At 33.1% G+C, this 24,148-nt stretch overlaps 1 protein-coding gene across 3 annotated transcripts in view; it reads left to right on the forward strand.

The window, feature by feature from the left end:
• The window catches only part of LOC118187669 (core alpha-(1,3)-fucosyltransferase-like), a 631,908-nt gene that overhangs the window by 448,751 nt on the left and 159,009 nt on the right, over nucleotides 1-24,148 (forward strand). The window lies entirely within an intron of this gene.

A 24,148-nucleotide genomic window follows, 5' to 3' on the forward strand; every position in this document is an offset into this window, starting at 1 on the left:
AATTAATTCGAAATTGAAAATTTGAGCGGCCAGATGCTCACATTCGGGTGGTGGACAACGTAATTCAAAATTTAATGACTCTAGGTACGCTGTTTTTTAACAGTGCGATACGCATACATACATTCATGCAGATTCTTCATTATTTAATTTCTTTTAATGCAATACAGGACGATAATATATAGTGGCAACAATTTAGAGTGTGATTCAACGCTTTTAGTGATACGACGGAAAATGCCGCTTTGAGACTAATAGACCTTCTGGTCTTACGCCCCTTTGTGCTTGCTATTAAAGTTGTTTTAGACATTGCTTGTGTAGCTAAAGCTGTTGCAGTTAAAGTCTGGCATTTCTACCAGACCAGATACTAAATTACTTTCCTCGTCTACGGGATATACCTAACGCTATAGAAATGAAGTATGTATACAGCTGTTGTGGAGTATATGAAAATATTTCGCTCTTTTATTTCTTTCAAAGAAGTTATTAAAATCAGTATCTAAGTATAAGAAGTTATTAAGATCAGTATCTAAGTATACTGAAAATATCCTGCACAGAAAATTACACAATTATTCCTTAAGTACCATTTCCACCTAGATTTGCAGCAAAGTTGTATTTTGTTACTGAGAAATTTTGTTGCTGTCGGAGATTGTAAGAGACTAACAAGCTAAACTTTTCCAATCGAATCCAGCGAAGCTTACTCGGCATTCTACATTAAGCAAAAAAAAAAAAAAAAAAAAAAAAAAAAACTTTGATAAGCAACAATATTTGACCATTACTTGGGGTAATAGAAACCCATTTTGCGGCTGAGTGATTTTCAGGGTGTAAGTGCTCGTCTATCAATGATTGCCTTACCACGGTTGATTACTGGAGCATGTTAAAGGTGTCAAAGAGTCGGGAATTTTCCAAGGACAGATCCTGGCTCATGTTTCCTTCAGGACATTCAGTTTGCTCACAAAATGTTGCAAGAAAAAAAAATTGATAAATTGTTGTGAGATCAATAAATATTGATAAAAAGGAGAAGCTATTGTGCAGTCATTTGTGATTCTGAAAGCTAGAATTAGAGCATGAATGATGCTGTCTTTTTTCTCCTATTCATTCGCACTTGAGTAGGGCACAGGTTCATCAGAGGATTTAGTTCAGGCTCTCAAAAATCATTATATTGCTTCTATATAAATATATAGTTGCTTTAATTTATTTCTTGATCAAGCGTTTAATAAATTATCTTTTTACCGCTGAAGTAAAACCTACATTTGGAAATTTTTAGTAATTATTTTATACCTAGTGATAATTTAATATGTCTTTTTTGACTTCAGTTCGCACTTATTTCTATATGCATGCGGAGGATTGGGAATTATTCTGATTTTCACATTTTTTTAAAACGGAATTTCGGTAAGTTTTTTTTGTACACTACTTTATAAATTTCTAGGAAATCAAAAATCCTTTTCAGAAGTTTTATTGTTATCATTGACCATTAGATTTCAGGTTAGGTTGTAAAGGTTTTCCTATTAGTACCGCTTGCCTTCGTGGTATAATTGAAAAGCATGTTCGGCTGGCAATTAGAAGGTATCGAGTTCGAGTCCCGCGAGGGCAACGTTCATTTTTTACATTTCCGGCTTCAAGAAAACTAAAGTGTGGTTGTGATAATTTGTCACTAACAGGATTTAGCAAATTTTTCCTTTCCCGAGATTCCCTCTAAGTGGGAGAGAAAGTAAGGTTTTCCCCTTTTTTCCTTACCGCACGCCTTCTAGTGTAATTTGAAAAGTACTCTTAGCTCGCAATCGAAAGGTCCGGCGTTCGAGTCCAGGATAGGGCACTCATCATTTTTCATGTCTGTAAGATTAAGTTGTTTTAATATGGCAAAAGCGGTAATGTAAATCATTTAGGTAAAGGACGCCTTCGTGATGAGCTTCGTGGTCTTGAATCCAACACTCATTTAGCCACCTCATCCTCAAGAACATTGCCCTTAGTTCACCATTAATGTCCACCGTATTGTGTCCGAAAGGAGGGAGAAGAACAACCATGATGGATAAAAAATGTTCTAAATACTAAGACACCAACGATATCACCGCTGTTAGCTCATGCATTTTCTTCTTTATTTTGAATTTCCCATAGAAATTTTGCTTTATTCTGATTTGTGATAGACATTTTTCCGTCGCTCCGCAGTAAACAAATTTTTTTGACAAGGATCTGTTAATTCAACCCCCCCCGGTTAAACTGGAGTTGAATATGTTTCAGTGACATTCTCAAGTCTAAAAAAAAGTTACTTTGAATGTTCTTCAAATGAGAACCATGCGGCCGCCATTTTGATTCACTCCCTCACATCGCATTCTCATTCTATAGTCGTGTAAGAAACGGCATTTATTGACAAAAAATCATACTACACATTGCTGCAATCATACTACACATTATGCAGGAATTTGTTATCTTAGTGATAACAGGTACCCATTCTTTTAAATGTTCTTACATAAGAGTCAGGCACATGGAAAGTAAACTGCGTTAAATTATGTTTGGGCGCTAGGATTTTTTTAATCATCTTTTAATCTCTCTCTTTTTTTATTTATTTTATTTATTTATTTGTTTATTATTATTTTTTTTTTAAGTTTACTATGTGCAATAATTTAATAGGTTATAACTTTCCTCCATGCAGGACCAACGATTTCACAGAAGCCCCATAAAGATATGACAGTTGTGCCAGGATAAGCACCCGCATGTAGACATTTAGCAAGTGCAAAAAATCCACGGCAGTTAATTTTTCAGGCAAAGTCCTCCTATCTTTACTTTATCTAACACAAGTTTCTGTCTATTCTAACAGCGATTCTTAACAGTCTTTTGATTGCTTCTTTGCTTAATTTTAAGTAGTTCCTAACAGGATACTCTTTCCCCGTACAACAACATCCAAACTTATATGTAGACTTTATGAGGCTCTTAGCCGTCTATTCGGCTGTGTTCCCGGAGCAGGATGGAGCAGAGAGTAGATGGTTTCTGCCAGGAAGATAACACACTGTGAGGCTAAGGCCAGGTCAGTGGTCTTCCTTGGTGGCGCTCACTCACTCACATTGCTGCTATCATCCGATGCAACTTCTAAAAAAAGGTCGACTGGTAATTTCTGTTAAATTGTGTTTACATTTTTCGAGACTCTCTGTAATAAGAAATTTTGGTGCGTTCAATATGAAAAAGCAAATGCAATTACTACAAGAAACAAAACAGCGGCAAAAAAAGCGAAATAGAAATAATTTTTCATAAGCGACTAAAAATTACCGTCAATGTATTTTTGAAATTCCTTTTTAAATCTAAAGTTCACATATGTTCCAAAGTAGAATAAATACGATTTACTCATACATAATAGGAAACAAAACTAATGCAGAAAGAAAAGTAATAAATCAGTATGCTTTTTTCTTTTCTACGCTTTTTGATACAGAAAAAAGAGGAAAAAAAGTAAGTCTTTTCATTTCAAAATTTCCAATACCAATAACCTTCAAAAAAGAAAAGACAGTCGAAGTAAAATTGTTTCCAGCAACACACGGCTAGAATTTCAGATAAAAAGACTTTTTACGTTTTTAATTTTATATTCCTCAAACTGGAAGAAATCCGTCATTCTTCGCCAACCGACATGTTCTTTCCACTTTTCCAAGACGATATATTGAATGTTCTTCCTTTCTTCAAAATTTTCTGATACTTATTTTGCGGGATTATTTTCCCCTCGGTATTTCAGTTGTCTTATACTTGGGATCAAATTTGCGATCAGAAATGAATAACTTTTATTTATTTTTTCAATAATTCTTTTTTCCCCTCATTTCTTTCAAAGTATTGGATGAATCCGTTCTTTTCAATATTCAACATGAGACGGTACCATCTTTGTTTGACTTCTTTTCTAGCAAAATGATTCTCAGCGATTTTTAATCTCGTTTAGGTAAGATAAGTTTATAGGCACAGCTCCAGAATGAATCGATCTTTGATATATCAAGTCACATAAAATATTAGTTGTGAGACTTTATTCATTTCGACGCTTCGGGGAACATAATGGTGACACAATATTGCCCAAAGATGGTCGAAACCTAATAAATACTTGTTGCGCCAAAAATTATTTGTGCAAGAATGATCATGAAGCAGACTGTATACTCTTCAACATTTATATTCCGTCAAAATATTGTTTTCTCGATGTTACAGACATTTGTTTCGGACTTATCCTGAAGAAGACAGCTAATGGAAACCGATGCCTAGAATAATTACTACAAGTATTAAAATAGAGGAAAGTCAAGACTTTTTTTTTTTTTTTTCCGTTAAAAGCCGTTTCGTAAACACGATATGGAAAAGCTTCTTTTGAAGTACCAGGATTACATTCATGAATGACGGCATATTCTTCTTTCAACTCTTAGAAAACCGAAGCCTTCGCTAACCTGTATGTTTAAAAGACCGGAAAACTCATCGCCGTCCATTAATGCACAAAGAGGTGTGAAGAGACCATGGAGGTAGGAAAGGGAGGAGGGGCCATTCCGCGCTAGAAGTGAAGCACTGCTTTGAAGCTTGGGTCACCAAACGGGATGTTCTTTGTTTACATTCAGAAGCTCGCTTGACAAGATTCTGATAGTATTTCGACACACGACAGTTCCATAGAAATCGAAAAAGGGACACTCTCGCATGAAAGAAACATTCATAGTGTGATGGATAATAGCAATTTGTATAGTTTACTGACATTTACGCAAAAATTACATCTTGGTTATTTTTCGATAACTAACAACAGCGACCTTGATTATGAATTTGTTTTATAAAATTCTAAGCTGTTGCACTACAAAAATATAGATTTATAAAAATTGCTAAAAGAGATCTGCCAAAATTTATTTTCTAGAAGATTTGAAAAGTTTGAAACTTGATGGCTAAATGTAAATATAAAATTATGTATGTTAAAATATTTGTAATTGGGCACATAGGTCAGATTAAGTTTTTATTAAATAGAGTAACGCATGCAAGGGCTATCTGCCTAAAGAGAGAGATGCCATCGTGGAGGAATTTTGAAGAAAAACTGACCTCCGGTATTAAAAATAATACTTATAATTTTCATTCAAATTATATTCATATATATTTTTTATGTAAAACTTTCGGGTGTATGCTAAATTAGTGTAAATTAGTTTACACGAAAAATATAGTGAATGCACAGAAATTAAAGATTTGCACATGCCGGAAATGATAAATAAGAAATATGTATGGGTATTTATGCATGTGCTTGCAAAAAGCATGTATCTGCCTTTGACAAAATACTTAAATATTGATTAAATTATTTATAAATGTATTTGAAATGAAGAATTTATTCACTTATAAACAACTGTGAAAGTACTGTGAAGAAATCTAATGATTAAATGTATCTAATTTATAATGATTATAAATGTTATCTAAATATATAATAACCTTAATATTGAATTGTAAACATAAATTGAAATCTTGTTGACAAATACGTTATAAAACTATTTAAGCAAGAATTGTTCGTATTGGAAAGCAATCTGTTAAAAGGTATTGTAAAGCTAATGCTATGAGATGCGCACTTAAGAACGTAATAAAGAGTTTTGGAATATGTATTGTTGAAATGAAGGGTAAAAAAAAAATCTGATAAGTATAATTAAAAGAATTATTCCCTTTACATTTTATAATAACTCAGTTACAAGTTTTAAATAATACTTAAAAAAAAAAAACTTATTTTATTCCCTTTCAGAAATGTTCAGAGAAAGTCAAATACTATTAAATACCTATTTAATTATTAGGAATTAGCGAAATACTTATTTAAAGTATTTCGCTAATTCCTAGTAATTCTCTAATTTAAAATGAACCGAATAGAGCATTAATTATAAATTGACTTACATTTTTCGATTTAAAAGAAGCAAAAAAATCATGTCATATTTAAGAAAGTATTTTAGGAAGAAGCTCTATAAATAGAAAAGAAATAATGCATAATTTTAATAATAATAATACAATAAACTTTGATCTTAATTTTTGTACCTTAACCGAATAAAATCGAATCACCTTAATTTTTTTTTCTAATGTAATTAACGAAAACTTGTGAAAATATTTCATTCAAATTAAACCATTCTGAGAAAACTGTCCTGTGAAAAGTATAGCATTTAATTCCGTTCAGAATGAAATGTTGTTTAAAAATATGTTCTTTAAAAATATGTACTTAGGACTCTGAAGTGTTGTAGAAAAAGAAAATATATACATTTATATGTATATTTGCGACGTAATTACAAAATATTTACATCCGAACGCGTCAAATCCCATAGAACTCAATGGTAATTGACCCAATGTTTTGGTCACCACGTAAGGATCGCCGGTGCTTCAGAGCAGGGTACGGAGAAACTTGTTTAGCGCGACTCCTTCTTACTTCCTACCTCCATGGAAGAGACATCCTTTCTACTTCCTAACAAAGAAGCTTCCATTACCCTTTTAGGAAAAGCTGTCTGCAATAAACTAAAAGAATGCATTTGGAGAAAATACACCTGCTACTGCATACTTTAGGGGAAGGTAAGAAAACAACATCGCAATCTCTGCCGTTTCGGTTGGTAATGGTCGTTTGAATGAAAAGCCATCTCGGGCATTTTGGCCTTCAAAGGGTTAGTAATGAAATCCGAAAAAGGGAGACTGCACAGTTTGTGAGGAATTATGACATTTACCTATTTTTCATGCTCAGATAGTATCAGTGGTTAGCGCATCCGGCAGCAAGCAAGTAGTGCAGAGTAGAAATACCAGCAAAGCCGAAGATGATTTCTGGCTCAAGGAAGCGCAATTATCTCTGTAATGACGAACGAGCTAAAGTGTGATGGACAATAATTCGTCTGAAATAACCCATGGACACCTACCTCTTTAGCATTATTATAACAATTCATTTAACATTGTGTTGCCAGTACTAATTATAATTATCTCATTATGTTTATTTGTTTATTAATTACGTTTATCTCCTATTTTTGTTGCACCAAATCAGATGTTCAATTTATCTTGTGAATCTCAAATTGTATTCCTACTATTTTGTAATCTACTTATGCCCTACACCATTATTTTTAATAAATACTGTATGCGGGGCGCACTGTGGAATTGCACGATGTACCATAATAGGCAAACTTTAGACCTTTTGAAAAGCTTCAGTCTATGCAAATTCTTATAAAACTTGCAATTCCCCCCCTTTTTTTCTCTTAAAGAATTAATATGGGAAGGCATTACCAGTTGATCTATGGTACATCGCTGGTGTCCCCCATACTTTTACCTTTACCTGGTACAAGTACAGGTAGAAGTTGGACGGGAAATTAGGATTTCATCATTAGTCGTATCGATATAGTTTCACCGCAGCAACTGTTAAGCTCCGCCCTACTTTCGATGATGAAGTAGTCCCCAGAGAATAAAATCCAAGAATCTTCCACACTGTGCTTTTACCACCAACCCACTCGAGAGGATTTTCGTTTGGCCAGTATTTTTACTGCTGCCATACCTCATAGACACTATACATTTGTAAACACCCCTATCTTCTCAGCTATTCGAATCCGGTCACAGTGCTTCGTTAGCAATTATACAGATCGGCGCGACTCACACTGAGACAATTAATGATTCTCAGAATTTCATCAACCGTGTTTCGTATCGCTCCCCAGTTGTCCTTTAAGTAACGCAGAATGTAAGGAATTATCTCTTTCCTTTTTATGCGCTGTCATGGTGTAAGTGAAGCACGTCTAACTGGCGAGTTGAAGCTCCTGATTAGAATTCTGCCGAGGAAACAGCTGATTCTTCATGTTCGTTGTTTGAAGAAAATCTGTACTTATGTTGTGTTAGGTTCGAATATGAAACCTTCCGCATGGGAAGTTCCGCGCTTTGCGTGGGGTGTTGTTTTCGACGCTTTTGTATTAAATGTATCGGGAAAATCCAGTTATTGCTCGTGATAATCAATTTTGTAATTTAAAATGGTATTGGTTTGGAGAAGCTTAAAAGAGAAAGACTGACTGCGTCGAGAAAATTAGTGGATCAGGCAGTAATATTTTTACACACCCGCTTTCACCTAAAAAGGTTTACAAATTTGGGTTTTAATCAGTTTTAGTCCAATCTAATTTACTTTGAATATCCGAATCATTTTAAACTGTTTTGAATTACTTCCTCTTTGGAAAAATATCACTTTCCTCTCAGTTATTACTACTATCTAAAAGTTCACTATCACTGAAAGAATAATCTGATAATTTATCAAACCTTTTTCAAAACGGGTAAAACTGCAAAATAATGTGCAATTTCTTGTAAAGACGGAAAATGCAGTGTTTCATTTATGTCTATCATGCAACTGAGATTACAATCTTCCCCTTTCAAAGTTTTTTCTTTTCTAGAATATTACGACAATCAACCGATGGCAAAATGTCAAAGAGCGGCTGGAGCAGGAGAGAGGTTCGAAACCCAATCGATGGCAAATTATCAGCCATCACACTTTAGTTCATGCTTCGTTTTAGAGGCTATGTTTTTCGAAATCGGCAAACTTAAAAATTCAGTTGTGCAATTACCAGTCTCCCTGATTACTATGGTGGTTTGTGATGCCGTTCTGGTGTCCCGCCATTTTTTCCTGTCCAGTCCTGTGCCTCACCATGATTTGAACTATGTACATTCCAGTTACAAAGGCATGCAAACATCTTATACCATAAGAATGGAAGAATGCAATAATTTCTTACAGAATTGGTATCATAAAAAAGTAACATTTTATACGACATAAAGTAGTGGAGTGAAATGTTTACTAAGGAAATATAATTCTCGTTCACGTGGTAAAAGACTTGAGATTTTCTGATTTTATGGTGGTTCAAATGGAATTAACACTTATAAAACATCAAACTGTGAACTGTGAATTTTGTTCCTTCTCTGGACGAAAGCATGTCCTAGACATATACTACAGGGTTAGCCTAAGAGAAATAGGCAATTTTAGAATTTTGCAAAAACAAGAGTTTTATAGCGAAGCTGAGATATTTAACATGGTTAGAAGAGTATACTCTCAAGGTATACCTGTTTTTTTTTTTTTTTTTTTTTTTTTTTTTTACAAATTTTCTATGTGTTTCTATTTTCTATTTTTCTATGCTGCAGATTTTCTTTTTTGTTCTGTCACATATATAAATTTGATACTCAAATTCTTCTGAACACGTCTCAGAACATTCATGTCAAACAGGCGCAACAGCGATAGGTTGTTAAAACATCGTCCAAACTTATTGGAAGTTAAGTTTTTTTTTTTAGTATGGCAAAGTGTAAGATGGCTATGTACTTAAACAGAAAGATGCCTTCGTGTAGGGCTTTCCAAGAAAGACTGAATCGTATTCATGTTACACTTCGGGAAACCCGCGAATAACAACCATGCAGCCAGCCCGTTCGCAAGAGATCAAACCCGGGTCGAACTCCTAGTATTCAGCGGCCTTAACCACTCATCCGCTGGCTCGGCTGTAGGAACGCAAGAACAGAAACGTCATGTATTTCAACAAGAAGTGATCACAAAGTGTTAAATCCGGTGTTTTTGGCAAACATACAAGAGCATGTTCTGGTTTGTTGAAAGGCCAATCCAACGTCTGTTTAAATATTTATCCATATTCAATCCGTGTTTTAAGACGGTGCTGTACAACCATAACAAAATTTGCGTTTACGCATTCAAGCTTACAAAAGGTTATTTCTGTGTGCTTAGCCGCCATATTGCTGGACTGACGTAAAAAGCACATATGTGTTGCTGACGTCACGAAAACTAACGAAAGGAGGAAGCTCATAAATCTGAAAGCTTCTTCCACAAAATAGTTAAGATCTACTTTTATGTGATCGCGGATAATGTTATCATTCGGATATTGTTATTGAATTGATGAAGTCTCGCGCATTAATGGAAAATACATCATTTATTGTAATCAAGAATTCGGTTAATGTTATCAAAATATTGCATGAGCCGAAGAAAAATCACAAAATAAAAGTAAAAAACTGCTAAATAAAGTCGAAATACAACAGTTGTTGTTAACTTACTTTGCCCAGGCAACCTTTTTACCGGTTTTAGAAAATCACTTCCCTTCTCTTCAAAACTCGAAAAGTATTATGATATTTAATTAACTTTAGATTATTTTTAACATGTTTTATAAATTGAACAACAGAAAGTATACAAAATGTTGATACAAAATTCTCTTAAAATTTTTTTAATTTAATTTTTTGATTTTTAATTTAATTCTGGTCTTTTAGCGGTTTTTTGAAATTTGCTCGATTTTTTAGACTATTTCATGCTTATGATTTTAAATCTAAACATCTAATATGCATTAGATATAAAATTTTGAAATTTTCACAAATTATAAAACAAACTTTTCGCCTTCTTTCAAAAAAAAGAATGGTAAAAAAGTTTATAGAGGTAAAATTTTTAAAAAATGTGTTGCAATCTGAAGCATACTGAAGAAAAAAAGCATTTCTCGCGGAAAAATTAATTTTGCTTTTGCCATCTTGGCGCACTTTATGACGAACTGGTGATACTCATTTTTTCATTTTAACTTCAAGTAAAATATGCATTGTAACACTGATATTACATCTAATTTTCGAAACTGGATATTCAAAGCGATTTCTTCATTCTGTGAATGACGTACCACTATCTTTTTATTTCAAAATTTTCTTACAATTTACTGCTTGTGTCTTAATAATTAGTAAAAATGAATCATTTATAACATGCAATTGAGATTAAAAACAGAAAATAAAATACAATTAAGATAAAAAAAATCATGTAAGTTGGCTTTGGAAATGATAACTAATGGACTTAAGGCAGAAAAAATAATTTATTAAATAGTTTATTGGGAAATGTAGATTACATATTTCGATTTACAAGAATTCATCTACAATTTTATGTAGCGAATAATAAAAGCTTGAATTTCTTTAAATTTAATTGCATTGCCAAATTTATAAACCTTTATCCTTTTTCAATTTATTATGGGTGTCCCACCATTTTATTATCCATTATATAAAATTGTAGATTTAAAGGAGTTTTAGTGTAGAATGTCGTATTTCCGGCCATATAGTAATATCTAAGTAAATCACACATCTTTTAAAAAAAATTCTATCAGTTCTCCGTTTTTAATCCTCTTTACATTTTCAAAGACTTTATGTTTCAATTATTAGAATTAATTTAAGTATTTATATTTAAATTTTTCAGAGATGATTTAATTTATATTTAGCTGGGGGTTAATCAATATCTTTTTCAGCGTATATAAAGTATGATGTTTGGGGCGTTAAAAGCATTTTTGATGTGCGATATTTTTTGTGGTTTATCATAATGTAATACAATCATCAAATTATTGAATTCTAAAGTTGTTCGCGTGCAATTTTAGAGTTTTCATATATTATTTTGCATATTTTAATAAATCGAAAAAAACATTGCTTGGATTGATTCTTTATGGCAGTGATATCTTTTTCACTTTTGTGACTCTGATTTTGATGAGTCACTTTGTGACTTTGAGATGCATCTTTCGTGAAATTTTCCGAAACGTTATTGGATCATTTCACATGGTTACGCTATCATGCATTTATCATCTACTCGATTTCCAGGTGTTGCCATTGTGCAGAGCGTAAAATCTTCATCTTTCCTCGCAAACAATTTCCAGAGTAATGTCGTTCGGCATGTTTCCAGATATTTTTAATGCATTATAAATAGTGTTTCTTGCTGTCTTTCAGAGTATACTCGCTGCTCGTTTATCTTTATTTAATTTTTATTTTTATATTTTTTGAAAAATCGATACGAAAAAGAAGACTGCTTGGTCTGGACTTAATTTGTTTCTGCCATTCAGCAGTTGACTTTAAATGAATGATTTACTAATGCCTGTATATTCCGAATTACACACTGTTCTGCATAAAGACAAAAAAACTGTAGTATGATTTGATGTAATTACTGTTATATCATGCCTTTTCCTTTCCTTTATTTTGTCTTCCGTAGGCAATGTTTTTTACACAGACGGTTTGTCGTGCGTTGACCGCTCCGCAGCAAACAAAACTTTCCTTTAGATAGGGTCTCATTCGCTCCTATAGTCTGTTACTTTAAAATTCAAGGTCTTCACGACCCTCCCTCATTTACGAGCGTATGCCGTCATCACAGCCACGTCGTTTTTAACTTTCACCTCATTTGAGATTGTAATTTACGTCAGCCTTAATTATGTTGCTTTTAGCTAATTGAAACACTTTAAATGGGGAGAGGGGAAGGGAGGGGAGAGAAACTTTTATCATGACCCGCTGCTGTTGTTGTCATGGCGACAAAGCAAGCCGGGAGGGAAAAAGCGACCTTGAAATGCCTTCCTAAACAATACACTAGAAATAATCGGAAGTTAACTATAATATAATAAAGCTATTCTCAACATCCTGAATCATTGTTTTAAAGTGTGAAATTATAATGAATTTAACATTTAATATTTATGAAAATTTGTAGCTTATTTCCTTATAAAAGATATTTTTAGAGCCCCATGTTACATATTTCTAAATTTGACTAAATGATTTTTGTATTAAATACTAAATTTTATAAATTAACTTTTCACGAATAATATAGTTTTGCAGATTGTTTTTTATTGATAACCTAATTGAATTATAATTTATTCTCTCTCTCCTTACAGTGTGCTTTCGTGGTGATATTTCTCACTTGCGTTGGAGTCGTAAGCGAGAGCAATGCAAGTCTTCAATAATCTTGCTGCAATAAATATCTATTCGCCGTGTAGTGGCGCCCGAACTAAAAGTTTGGTGAACTATATTTCGTTATCACTACCATTTAGCGATTGAATCTCCTCTTTCCCAGTCATTCTTTAAATGGGAAAGAATGTAAATGCCTGCGAGTGCACAATGTTCGTCTTTCTTGCTTCGACAATGAATTTGCAGTATAGTCTCGTTTTTGCTAATGATTGACTGTAAGAAATATCATGATTTTACAGCTTTGTTTTTATTATTTCAACTTATTAAATATTTAGGAGTTTGTTTGCCGGGAATAAATAGCTTAGAAACTTGATTATGAGTAAACTTGATTGTTACTGAATTTACTTACTTCACATACATGCTTTTCAAATATGCTCTTTGAAACGACTCATCCTTTCTACCAGTATAATAACTCTGATTCCCTATTTCTTTAAGTCTGGAAGCAATTTCTGCTTTGCGATTTTGTGTAAACCAATTAAATAAATACGTATTTTTATAGCAATCTGTTTCTGCTCTCCAATGAGTGCTTTCTTATGGAAACAAGTACAAACGTTCATCCCGCAATGGCTTTTCAAATGAATGCTGCTATTTATCTTGCTGTAATAGCAATTCCGCTCTTCTAACTTCATTTTCCTTCGTGTATTTTCTGTGTTTATCATTCCACAATAAAAAGTCTGAGACGTGGAATATTTCTTTTTTTTCGTGTCGTCTCGCTTAATTTCTTTCCGTTTGCGACCCTTTATTTACTAGTAACTAAATTAATTTCGGTTTCCAGCAGTCTCATTTCATTTTATAACCCGAAGCAATGAGGCGTATTGAATGTTTTTTGTATTTACTTCTATAACCGATATAAATTAATTATGAACCTAAAAAGACACTTGATTGTGAGTTTTCATGAGATTTTACTCATAACTTAGTTCCTATGTTTCGTTTCTCTTTTTATTTCACTTCATTTCGTTTTGGAGAAGGGATTTGGAGAAAATGTTTACGTAAAGACGTTTCGATTTTTTACATTAATTATGAGAAGGTTATTGGGCATGCTAATTATAGGCAATGAAATAAATCTCGCTTGCGAAATTTCACAGAATAATGGCCTTGGTTTTTAATTATGTTCGCATACTATTAGTCTACGTAAATTAATAAATTGTTAGTAATTATGCTATTCAAGCCTCATAACACAGATCTATCTACCTATCTATGTAACTATATACGTAAACCTAATTAGTTGCATAGCATTTAATTGTTCCTTGTTCTAATGATCATTCGTGTCCATAAATAAAGAAAAGTCTAAAATTAGCAAAAAGGCAGCCTTAGATTGGCGTTGGTTTTAAATTGCAAGTCTATCGACATAAGTCTTCAGAGCATAGGCTCTGTTCATCATGCAAATGTAGGAAGCTTCAGGCATAGGTGCCCCTTCTTCTGAGGAAATTTTTCTCCTGGAAAAGAGAGACCTATGTCTGAATATCGTTGATACAGACAAAGCTTTATTTCCTATCTGCGCCAGCCTAACTTTGACTTTTTGCATAATTTTAAAGTTTGCGTTCCATGTTCCTCTTCTCTTTTAGTTTAAACAGAAATTTAGTTCAGCTAGAACTTTGATTAATACTTTTATTAGACTTATAATCATACCTTAAAACCTAAAAGTAACAAGGATTAGCCACTGGTATTTGCGGGATGTCAAGAACTTAACCTTTTACCGCCCGATCGCCTATTAATCGGCTTTTTATGGCCAACGCCTACCGACCGATAGCCTTTTTTTCGCCAACGCCTACCGAACGATAGCCTATTTATCGCTTTTTTCTCGGGCTATCTGAAAATAGCCTATCAATCGGTAGCCATGGCGATAAACAATTGCCATCTGCTATATCATCTGCATTTTATTATTAGTATTGAGGTACTACATTTCTCACTTGCGTAAAGCGCGTTGCATAGTAAACTCCCACATGTTCACATCCGTTTTTAAAAAATTTACTATTCAGGATGAGCGAAAAAAGGGTACTAGAGATTTTTATTTAGACGCTTTATCAGATTTTCCTGACTGTATGACTAGCCTAAACAATCGAAACGTCATAAATTGAGTCAATAAATATGTATATCATTTCTATGGCGATATTTGAAAATCTGATATCTAGGCTTAAGCTTTATGCCAGTGGCATTATGTGATAAGTATTGTAAGTGAAACGTTGAATAACAGACTAATACACTTATTTAAATTACATAGTATCATTTTATTGTGATTATTGATTAAGGAAGTAATATTTTAGTCGCGTGCCGGCTATTAAAGCTCTGCGTGTCGACTGTGGCACACGTGCATAGGTTCGCCATCACTGGTATATAGTATAGATTCTATTAATAAACCAAAAGGAAAAATATTGCGTGATCATTCAAGAGTCAAGCCAGAGGCCATGTTACAATCATTCTACCATATAGATTTTGTCTCTCTTCCCTCCTTCCGTATCTAGTGCCAGAAACAGTGCAGGTTGGAGATTAAAACTTTAAATATAAATGAGAGGCTTAATACACAGTATAGAGTCTGTCTCTCTTGTCCACATAAACTAGAATAGACCCTATAATGACCTGGCGAATTCTCGTGCTGACGTGAATAAAACTACTGACTCATGGTAAAAAATAACCCTTGATTAATTCAAAATAGTTAACAGAAACACACGGTCTTCATGCGATACAAAAACACCGTCAACTTGCGGTGGAAACTAAAACGTAGAAATGTAAATCAAACCTGAAATAAATAGTGCAAGATAGCACTTAAATTACGCCTAAGAGGTGGACTCACAAGAACGTAACCGACGTGAGGCTAAATCTGATAAGGTATCCTGTCGTAACAGGGAAATAACAACGAAACGTGCGCTTGGCTGGCGAAACGTGCTTTGAATAAACTGAGTTATTCACACGTTTAAATAAGCACTTCACTTAACTTTGAATTTACATTCTGGCGAGACAATGTGAGGGGAAGTTGAGAAGCCTAGAATATGTATCAAACTTAAAATAAATTTGTTATGCAAAATAAGAAAAACCTTACAACACTAGAGTTACAAAAATACAAATAAATAAACTGTACTTTAAAAATAGTAGGGCTCTAGCGGACTGGCTTCTCACTGAAGGTAGACAAAACTGCTGTTTTATTGGATCAGATCAGAAACGTTCGCTCGCCGAATTTTATCGCAATATTTTTCACTCATCGCTGACAGATAAACTTAATGAATTAAATGGAACGGGGAGTGAGTCAAGATTGGTGAGCGAGGATGGAGCGAAAAGCGGAAAGAATTGAAGGAATCGGAAGAACTGACTACATCGAACCGCTAAGTCTCGGGACTGATTTCTTTCAGAAGTGGTATTGAGATTCCATGAAACCTCCTTTCTACAGAAAACTAACATTAAGGTTCTAGAATAGAGGGCTATTAAAAAATTTGGGAAGTAATAAAAATTTAGCTCGTTTTTAGTGTGGGAAGATAAACATTCTTTTCTTTTCTAAAATCGGAATCGAATTTTTCTGACACTTTTCGAAAAAACAACTCTCGGCTGATGAACTCTAAAGAAGCTGTCGCTCTTTTTTGAGGAACCAGCGTTCGTTTCCTCATTACAATGAACCAGTTCTTTGAATCAGCTTGGCAGCAATTAACGCATCTCTACTCCTAACCAAAGAGATTCAATGGCTGCCCATACAGAGATTTGGAGAGCTATATCGTCGGCTGGTGGATACATAAAACGCGAATCGAACTTTACTATACTGTTATGAGTCCCACCGAGCTGAAATGGAATTCCATATAAACGAAGGCTCTGGTGACTCTAAAGGCTACTCATTTCCGGAATGATCAGTCACCTATAAGGTACAGAAGTCGCAAGAGAACAGCTTTAGGAGACTACATTAGTTGTATGTACAATAATATATGCACAAAATAGGAACACACATTAAAATTTCCGTGTGGCCATATACGAATATGTATGCTTAACTTAGAACTTTGTTGTAGTATTATAGGTGAATGCCATTTAGGATCTGGATTATAAAATACATGTTCAAATACTCATAGGACACTAGACGGGCCTGTTCTAAAATATTCTGCAATGTTCATAGCACTGTCCATGTGTTTCATGTGTCTTAATGTAAAAATACATTTAAAGCACTAAAACGATAATTGCGTACTTTACATATATTATATATTTATACATATTTACATAACCGATAGAATAATGTTGCATATTGATATATTTGAAAGCGTACTAATGCACACTAACATTACGCAAAGCATATTGATGCATATTTATATAACTGAAAGCGCTTCTACTCACTGATATTTGCAATGCACGTTTAACTGATATTTTAATTCTGATACTTTTACATGAGCACACTTGTAAAAATTGATTCTTGGAAGATAAAAGTTAATTGTGTATTTCCATACTGACGCATATTTGCACACGTTATATTCTGTTGCATATTTATATACTTGAATTACACACTGATACAGTTCCACTCTCTATTTAAACTCAGAAATTGATTTTCGTTCTGGTGAAGACTGATGGTAAAAAAAAGAGGTCAAAGAAATCAGCAGGAAAATAACTTGTTACCTAAAGTAAATCTCGCAAATGTAACAAAATGTGTAACATAAATACTCGTTCAGGATTATTTAAAATTAGGCAAAATAACAACAACAATAAGGCAGCCTTAGTCTGGCATAGAATCTGAACAAAATTCTATCGATTTCGAAATTCTATTCCTAAGAATTTGCATTTTTATATAAATCTGTGTAGTCGCATTAATATTTTGTTCCTGAAGAAGAAGGATGCAGGCTTTTATCCCTTTCGATAATTATCGAATTTTATTCAAAAGCATATAGTGTCTGCGCAGTAGAGACACTTAAAGTACTGGCGAGTTGAAAGTTCTCTGGAGTAATCTGATGTTAAGTGATGAGGGATGAGAGATCCCCAGATCCTTTCCTCTACGTGTCCTGCATTAAAATTAGAACGGAGCTGCACAGCAACTGCTTTAGAACTATACTTGCTATTGAAAACATTCTGGTATCCCACCCAAACGTTTCCTGTCCTATCCTGTATTTATCTATAGGAACCGTAAAAACCCGTAAATTTTATGTTTGCAGGATCTAAAATGTTGAAACTGCTTTCATAAAATTCCGCAACTTTACGAAATTTTGTCTTTGGAAATACATGTCTACGTTCAATATTTAAAAAAATCCAACCTATATACAATCTTGCTCGAACTCTCTGTACAATAATAAATATAGCTTTTGTAAAATCTTTCTTGGGAAGTATATTCAAATCATTACATATCCACTATAAGTACTATTCGAATGTACTCTGTTATTATCCGAAGGTTCCACTTATAAAAGCGCTGTTTTTCGCAATTTTTTTTCTTTGGAGACTCAGTCTCTGTTTATAGCATCATCAGAATTTCATGAGCTCCTCGGAGCTGCCTCATTAGCGGAGCGAATCACCGCAGCAGGGAATTAATTTCTCGTCTATATGATTCGAGTAAGTTGTGATTAGAATTCGTTACGCGGTGTTAACCTCATCTTTTCAAGGGGTAATAAGGGCTTTAAGAGGAATATGGGTGTCGAGAGTTTCAACTTACAGATGATTATACGCAATGCTGTTTCAGTAATCAGCAGTCAGTTTTTTTCATAGGCCTGTATAACATTTTTCGAGGATAGTAGACGACGAAATTACCGATTCTGCTTCTATTATAACCTAGGTTTCGACTTTATTTTGGAATAATTCTGCTGTAAATTTGTCGATGTAGAAGGCATGATAATTTTCTTTCTGTTTCATGATTTCGGACAACGTATCAGCAATTGATGATATAGTCGATGATTAGTTAAAATTTCTTCAAGTATAACAAACGGTACTGTAAAATAGTTTACAACACTTAGAATAGTTGTTATTACTATCGGTAGTTGTAACTGGCGTAAGTTTTATATTCTTTATTTAAAACAGTTAATAATAAATAATAATAATTGGTAATTATAGAGAAAATATAGTAAATTATAATTGCACTAATCTCTAGAAACTAAAATTTAATGACAATGTTTTATTCTTTTGCGCTGAGAGCGTTTTTCGTCTGCGCATGCTGAGGCTGCTACTTGCTTATAAAGAAATTTTGCCAATTATTTATTATAAAATGGTCTCCTAGTAAAGCTTCCATCTATCTAGCAGAGAGACCCTCTTATCTAAATACTATTTTATTTACCGATTATATCTTCTTGTACGCCCTATTAACTTATACACATTGTTTGCTGCGTTTTATTAAGGGGTAATGGAACATCAAAATCTTCAAAAATTGTGATTTCGAATTTTGCATTTTCAAATTATCCACACTTTTATCTTTCTAAAAATACCATTCTTTAATCTCTGTGAAAATTAGAACTGTAAAAAATCTAGTTTTAATTTGTCATCGACTGCTTTGATCAATGCGGATTTTTACATAAAACCGCGTTTTACTCCAAACGTGATTTTTTCAAAATCGATGTACCTTTTCTCAGGAATTACTACTCACAGGTATCTAAAATTTTATGGCTTTTTTATTAGGTTTCTTAATATTTACTGAAATAAGCTTTTTGTGATAAACTTCGAAAAAAAGTTTTTTTTTTTTTTTTTTTTGTGTGTGTGTGTGTGTGTGTGTGTGTGTGTGTGTGTAAGAAAAGTGCTAAATTTTACTATGTCTAACAAAGTATTCTGTAAATTACTCTAAAATTCAAAATATTTCAAAAGCTCATTTCCGTATAATCAAATAGGTATATTTTAATTACACAAAAAATTCCAAGCGTATACCTGCAGCAGATTTTGAGAAAAGGTACATTGAAAATGGCCAATGCAACATTGTCAGTATAGGGGTATAGGGGTTGCTGATATCCCTTAAAACTTATTTACGCGAATTTAATTAGAGCTATATTTCTAATTCAATTAATTCAGCTCTCACTGCGCGGCAAGGCAAAAATACATAACACCTCAAAACATCTTCATTAAATATTGCAAAATGGAGGAAAACATAAAACATCAAATACAGTTAAAAACAGGTTTTTTTAAAAAAAACTAATTTTTTACATTAAAAATTAAAACTTTCTTCGCGAAAACAAGCAATTCGGTCAGCGGGCTGGAAGGCAGATATTTCGGTGCACAAAACTGAAACTTCACTTTTCGTCCCATTCGGCAAAAAGACACTGAAAGTTGGTGCAGAAACTGAAGTAATTCACTATTCTACTAAAGTTTCAAACATAAACAAGTAGGGCTTCGTTAGGCTTAGATAAGTTTAGGCTTCCCTGCTCCGAGAAATCAATCCCACTGCAGGCTACTGCCCCTTTGGGCACTTCGTGGAAGTTCAACCTCCACTATTACCCTCCAAGAGAGCAGCGCACCACCTGGATATGACACCAGGCAGCACCGGTCGTCTAATGCTCCTACCAGTCGCTTGGGCGAGCCCGTCGCAGCGGGACATTACCCAGCGACCCCGGGGGAGACCCCCGGGTTACTAGCATGGAGGTAGGAAGTAAGATGGAGTCGCCCTAAACAAGTTTCTCCGTACCCTGCTTTGAAGCACCGGCGATCCCTACGTGGTGACCAAAACATTGGGTCATTTACCATTGAGTTCTATGGGATTTGACGCGTTCGGGTGTAAATATTTTGTAATTACGTCGCAAATATACATATAAATGTATATGTTTTCTTTTTCTACAACACTTCAGAGTCCTAAGTACATATTTTTAAACAACATTTCATTCTGAACGGAATTAAATGCTATACTTTTCACAGGACAGTTTTCTCAGAATGGTTTAATTTGAATGAAATATTTTCACAAGTTTTTGTTAATTACATTAGAAAAAAAAATTAAGGTGATTCGATTTTATTCGGTTAAGGTACAAAAATTAAGATCAAAGTTTATTGTATTATTATTATTAAAATTATGCATTATTTCTTTTCTATTTATAGAGCTTCTTCCTAAAATACTTTCTTAAATATGACATGATTTTTTTGCTTCTTTTAAATCGAAAAATGTAAGTCAATTTATAATTAATGCTCTATTCGGTTCATTTTAAATTAGAGAATTACTAGGAATTAGCGAAATACTTTAAATAAGTATTTCGCTAATTCCTAATAATTAAATAGGTATTTAATAGTATTTGACTTTCTCTGAACATTTCTGAAAGGGAATAAAATAAGTTTTTTTTTTTTAAGTATTATTTAAAACTTGTAACTGAGTTATTATAAAATGTAAAGGGAATAATTCTTTTAATTATACTTATCAGATTTTTTTTTTACCCTTCATTTCAAGAATACATATTCCAAAACTCTTTATTACGTTCTTAAGTGCGCATCTCATAGCATTTGCTTTACAATACCTTTTAACAGATTGCTTTCCAATACGAGCAATTCTTGCTTAAATAGTTTTATAACGTATTTGTCAACAGGATTTCAATTTATGTTTACAATTCAATATTAAGGTTATATATTTAGATAACATTTATAATCATTATAAATTAGGTACATTTAATCATTAGATTTCTTCACAGTACTTTCACTGTTTATAAGTGAATAAATTCTTCATTTCAAATACATTTATAAATAATTTAATCAATATTTAAGTATTTTGTCAAAGGCAGATACATGCTTTTTGCAAGCACATGCATAAATACCCATACATATTTCCTATTTATCATTTCCGGCATGTGCAAATCTTTAATTTCGGTGCATTCACTATATTTTTCGTGTAAAGTAATTTACACTAATTTAGCATACACCCGAAAGTTTTACATAAAAAATATATATGAATATAATTTGAATGAAAATTATAAGTATTATTTTTAATATCCATTCAAAGGTCAGTTTTTCTTCAAAATTCCTCCACGATGGCATCTCTCTCTTTAGGCAGATAGCCCTTGCATGCGTTACTCTATTTAATAAAAACTTAATCTGACCTATGTGCCTAACTACAAATATTTTAACATACATAATTTTATATTTACATTCAGCCGTCAAGTTTCAAACTTTTCAAATCTTCTAGAAAATAAATTTTGGCAGATCTCTTTTAGCAATTTTCTTAAAATCTATATTTTTGTAGTGCAACAGCTTAGAATTTTATAAAACAAATTCATAATCAAAATCGCTGTTGTTAGTTATCGAAAAATAACCCAGATGTGATTTTTGCGTTAATGTCAGTAAACTACACAAATCGCTATTATCCATCACACTATGAATGTTTCTTTCATGCGAGAGTGTCCCTTTTTCGATTTCTATGGAACTGTCGTGTGTCGAAATACTATCAGAATCTTGTCAAGCGAGCTTTTGAATGTAAACAAAGAACACCCCGTCTGGTGACCCAAGCTTCAAAGCAGTGCTTCACTTCTAGCGCGGAATGGCGCCTCCTCCCTTTCCTATCTCCATGGTTACTAGAACCACGCCGCGCTAGGACGTGCCAGACTCCGAGGCCGGCCAATAAGTGACCTTTCCCAGAGCCTTCAGAACCACCAAGTTCATAAATTTTATACCCCCGTGGCCGAGACTGCCTAGGTACAGATCCTAGCCAGTAGCTTCGCAGAATTCTCTACGTCGACCCCCGGGGGGGGGCATTCGTTAGGCTTAGTAGAACTTCAACAATTTTTAAATTGTTGATAATTATAAAACTATTGCATGCAGATTAAAATTAACTAAAGGCATAAAAGCCTTAACTGGACCATAAGAACCATATAATTAAATCACTTTTATAGCGAAAACTGCATAACTTTTGATAAAAACCTGAGCACACCTGCCGAATGCAACCCAAAACGAGGTGCACAAGTGTATGTTATAGCAGTCCCATGTACAAAATTTCGATGTTCTCAGCCTACTCGTTTTTGAATAATGCGATATATATGCATACGTACGTACGTACGTACAGCTGTCAGAAGAAAATCTTTTCTTAATCCATTTTCAAATTCGTTTTGGGTAAAAGACTCCTTTATTCTGTTCGCACGTACAGACGTCACCCCAAAACATAGTTCAAATGGATTCGAGAGTAGCCAAAATGGATATTTTCGTTAAAATATGATACCCGAAATTTTTCGCGATTACAATACTTCCTTTACTTCACAAAGAGAAGTGAAAATAAAATGAACGGAGAGTAAATATTTTTAACTGTATCAATGAATTGTTATATATAATGTATAATGTCATATCCGCAACTTAGTCTTCCAATATCTACTACTACATTTTTTATTCAGATTGCATTTCCTTTTAAAATAGTATAATGTGTTGCATTATTTTATATATTCTCTCAATTAATTATTTGCCTTAACAATTTATAGTCATCTAGTTGTAATTTTGATGATTTATTAACGCAAAAAAAAGTGTCATTTTCATGCTGAGTCCAGATTTTTACTCAGAGCAAATTTTCAGATGAAAGCTTTTATTCGAAAGACGAAATGCGCATGATCCTGTTGCCAAATTATTTATTCAATTAAAATTCTAAGCTTAATAATTAATTATCCTTATTAGCAAACACCTGTTCTGTGGATTTCTGTAGAAGAAAACTGCTTCTTCTACCATTTAAATCTTCGAATTTTCTTAAACGTTTATTTATTTGTATGTGCAATTAATAACATAAGTCTAAAGTTTAGCAATCATATTCAGAGTTATTATAGTATGAAACTATGTATGCTACGTCTCGTAATGTCGATTCATAATGGTTTGGAACGAAATAAATTCTATTAATAGTCAAAAACAACTAATATTGCTGAAGGAAGAATAGTGTCACTACTTTCAAGTAAATTATGTGCTTACTTTTCTGAATATTTTCGACGCATTTCTATAAATCTTTTACATTTACGTAGGATCATTCAGTTTATAAATATTTAAGTTCTATATTTATCATTTTGTTTTCAAAATTAACTCTTTCTTTATTTTCAACATGCACCATCAAACACTGCAATATTTACTTGAAGAATGATGCATAAAATTGTTTTTCTTTGTTACCGAACGGCAAAATGTTCTCAAAACATTTGTTACGATATAAAACGTAAATGTTGTTGGAAGCTTATGGATACTTTATTTTTGAAATTGCAAAATTTTGCGAAAACGAACTGCTACATAAGTAAATAGTTTGAAAGGAATTTTTTTTTCTAATCCCGAAATTAATTTTGCTTTTTGCATCATCGGAATTTAATGGTTTTGGAAGACATGAGAGACGTGATATATTATATCTAACACAGATGATATATGCTGTGGATCATAAACGTTGAAGGGAATTTTATTTTTAAGCAATATAATATTAATATATATATTCGTTTTCTTTCTATATTTAAATCTTTTTAAAAGTTTAAGTAAGATTCTAATCTAAACTGTCACCCTGAACATCTCACTGTTATAAGATAGCGAAAACTTAAATTTGAATTTTTTGTTTAAATAATTAGAATTGTTTACTTTCTTTCTTACATGTTCGCTGTGTAAAGAACCTTTCTGAATAAATGAAAGTGAATCAAATGAAATT

Source organism: Stegodyphus dumicola, chromosome 7 (genome assembly GCF_044657685.1).
Source record: "Stegodyphus dumicola isolate Sdum_Otavi_A_Nest chromosome 7, ASM4465768v1".
Lineage (NCBI taxonomy): Eukaryota > Metazoa > Arthropoda > Arachnida > Araneae > Eresidae > Stegodyphus > Stegodyphus dumicola.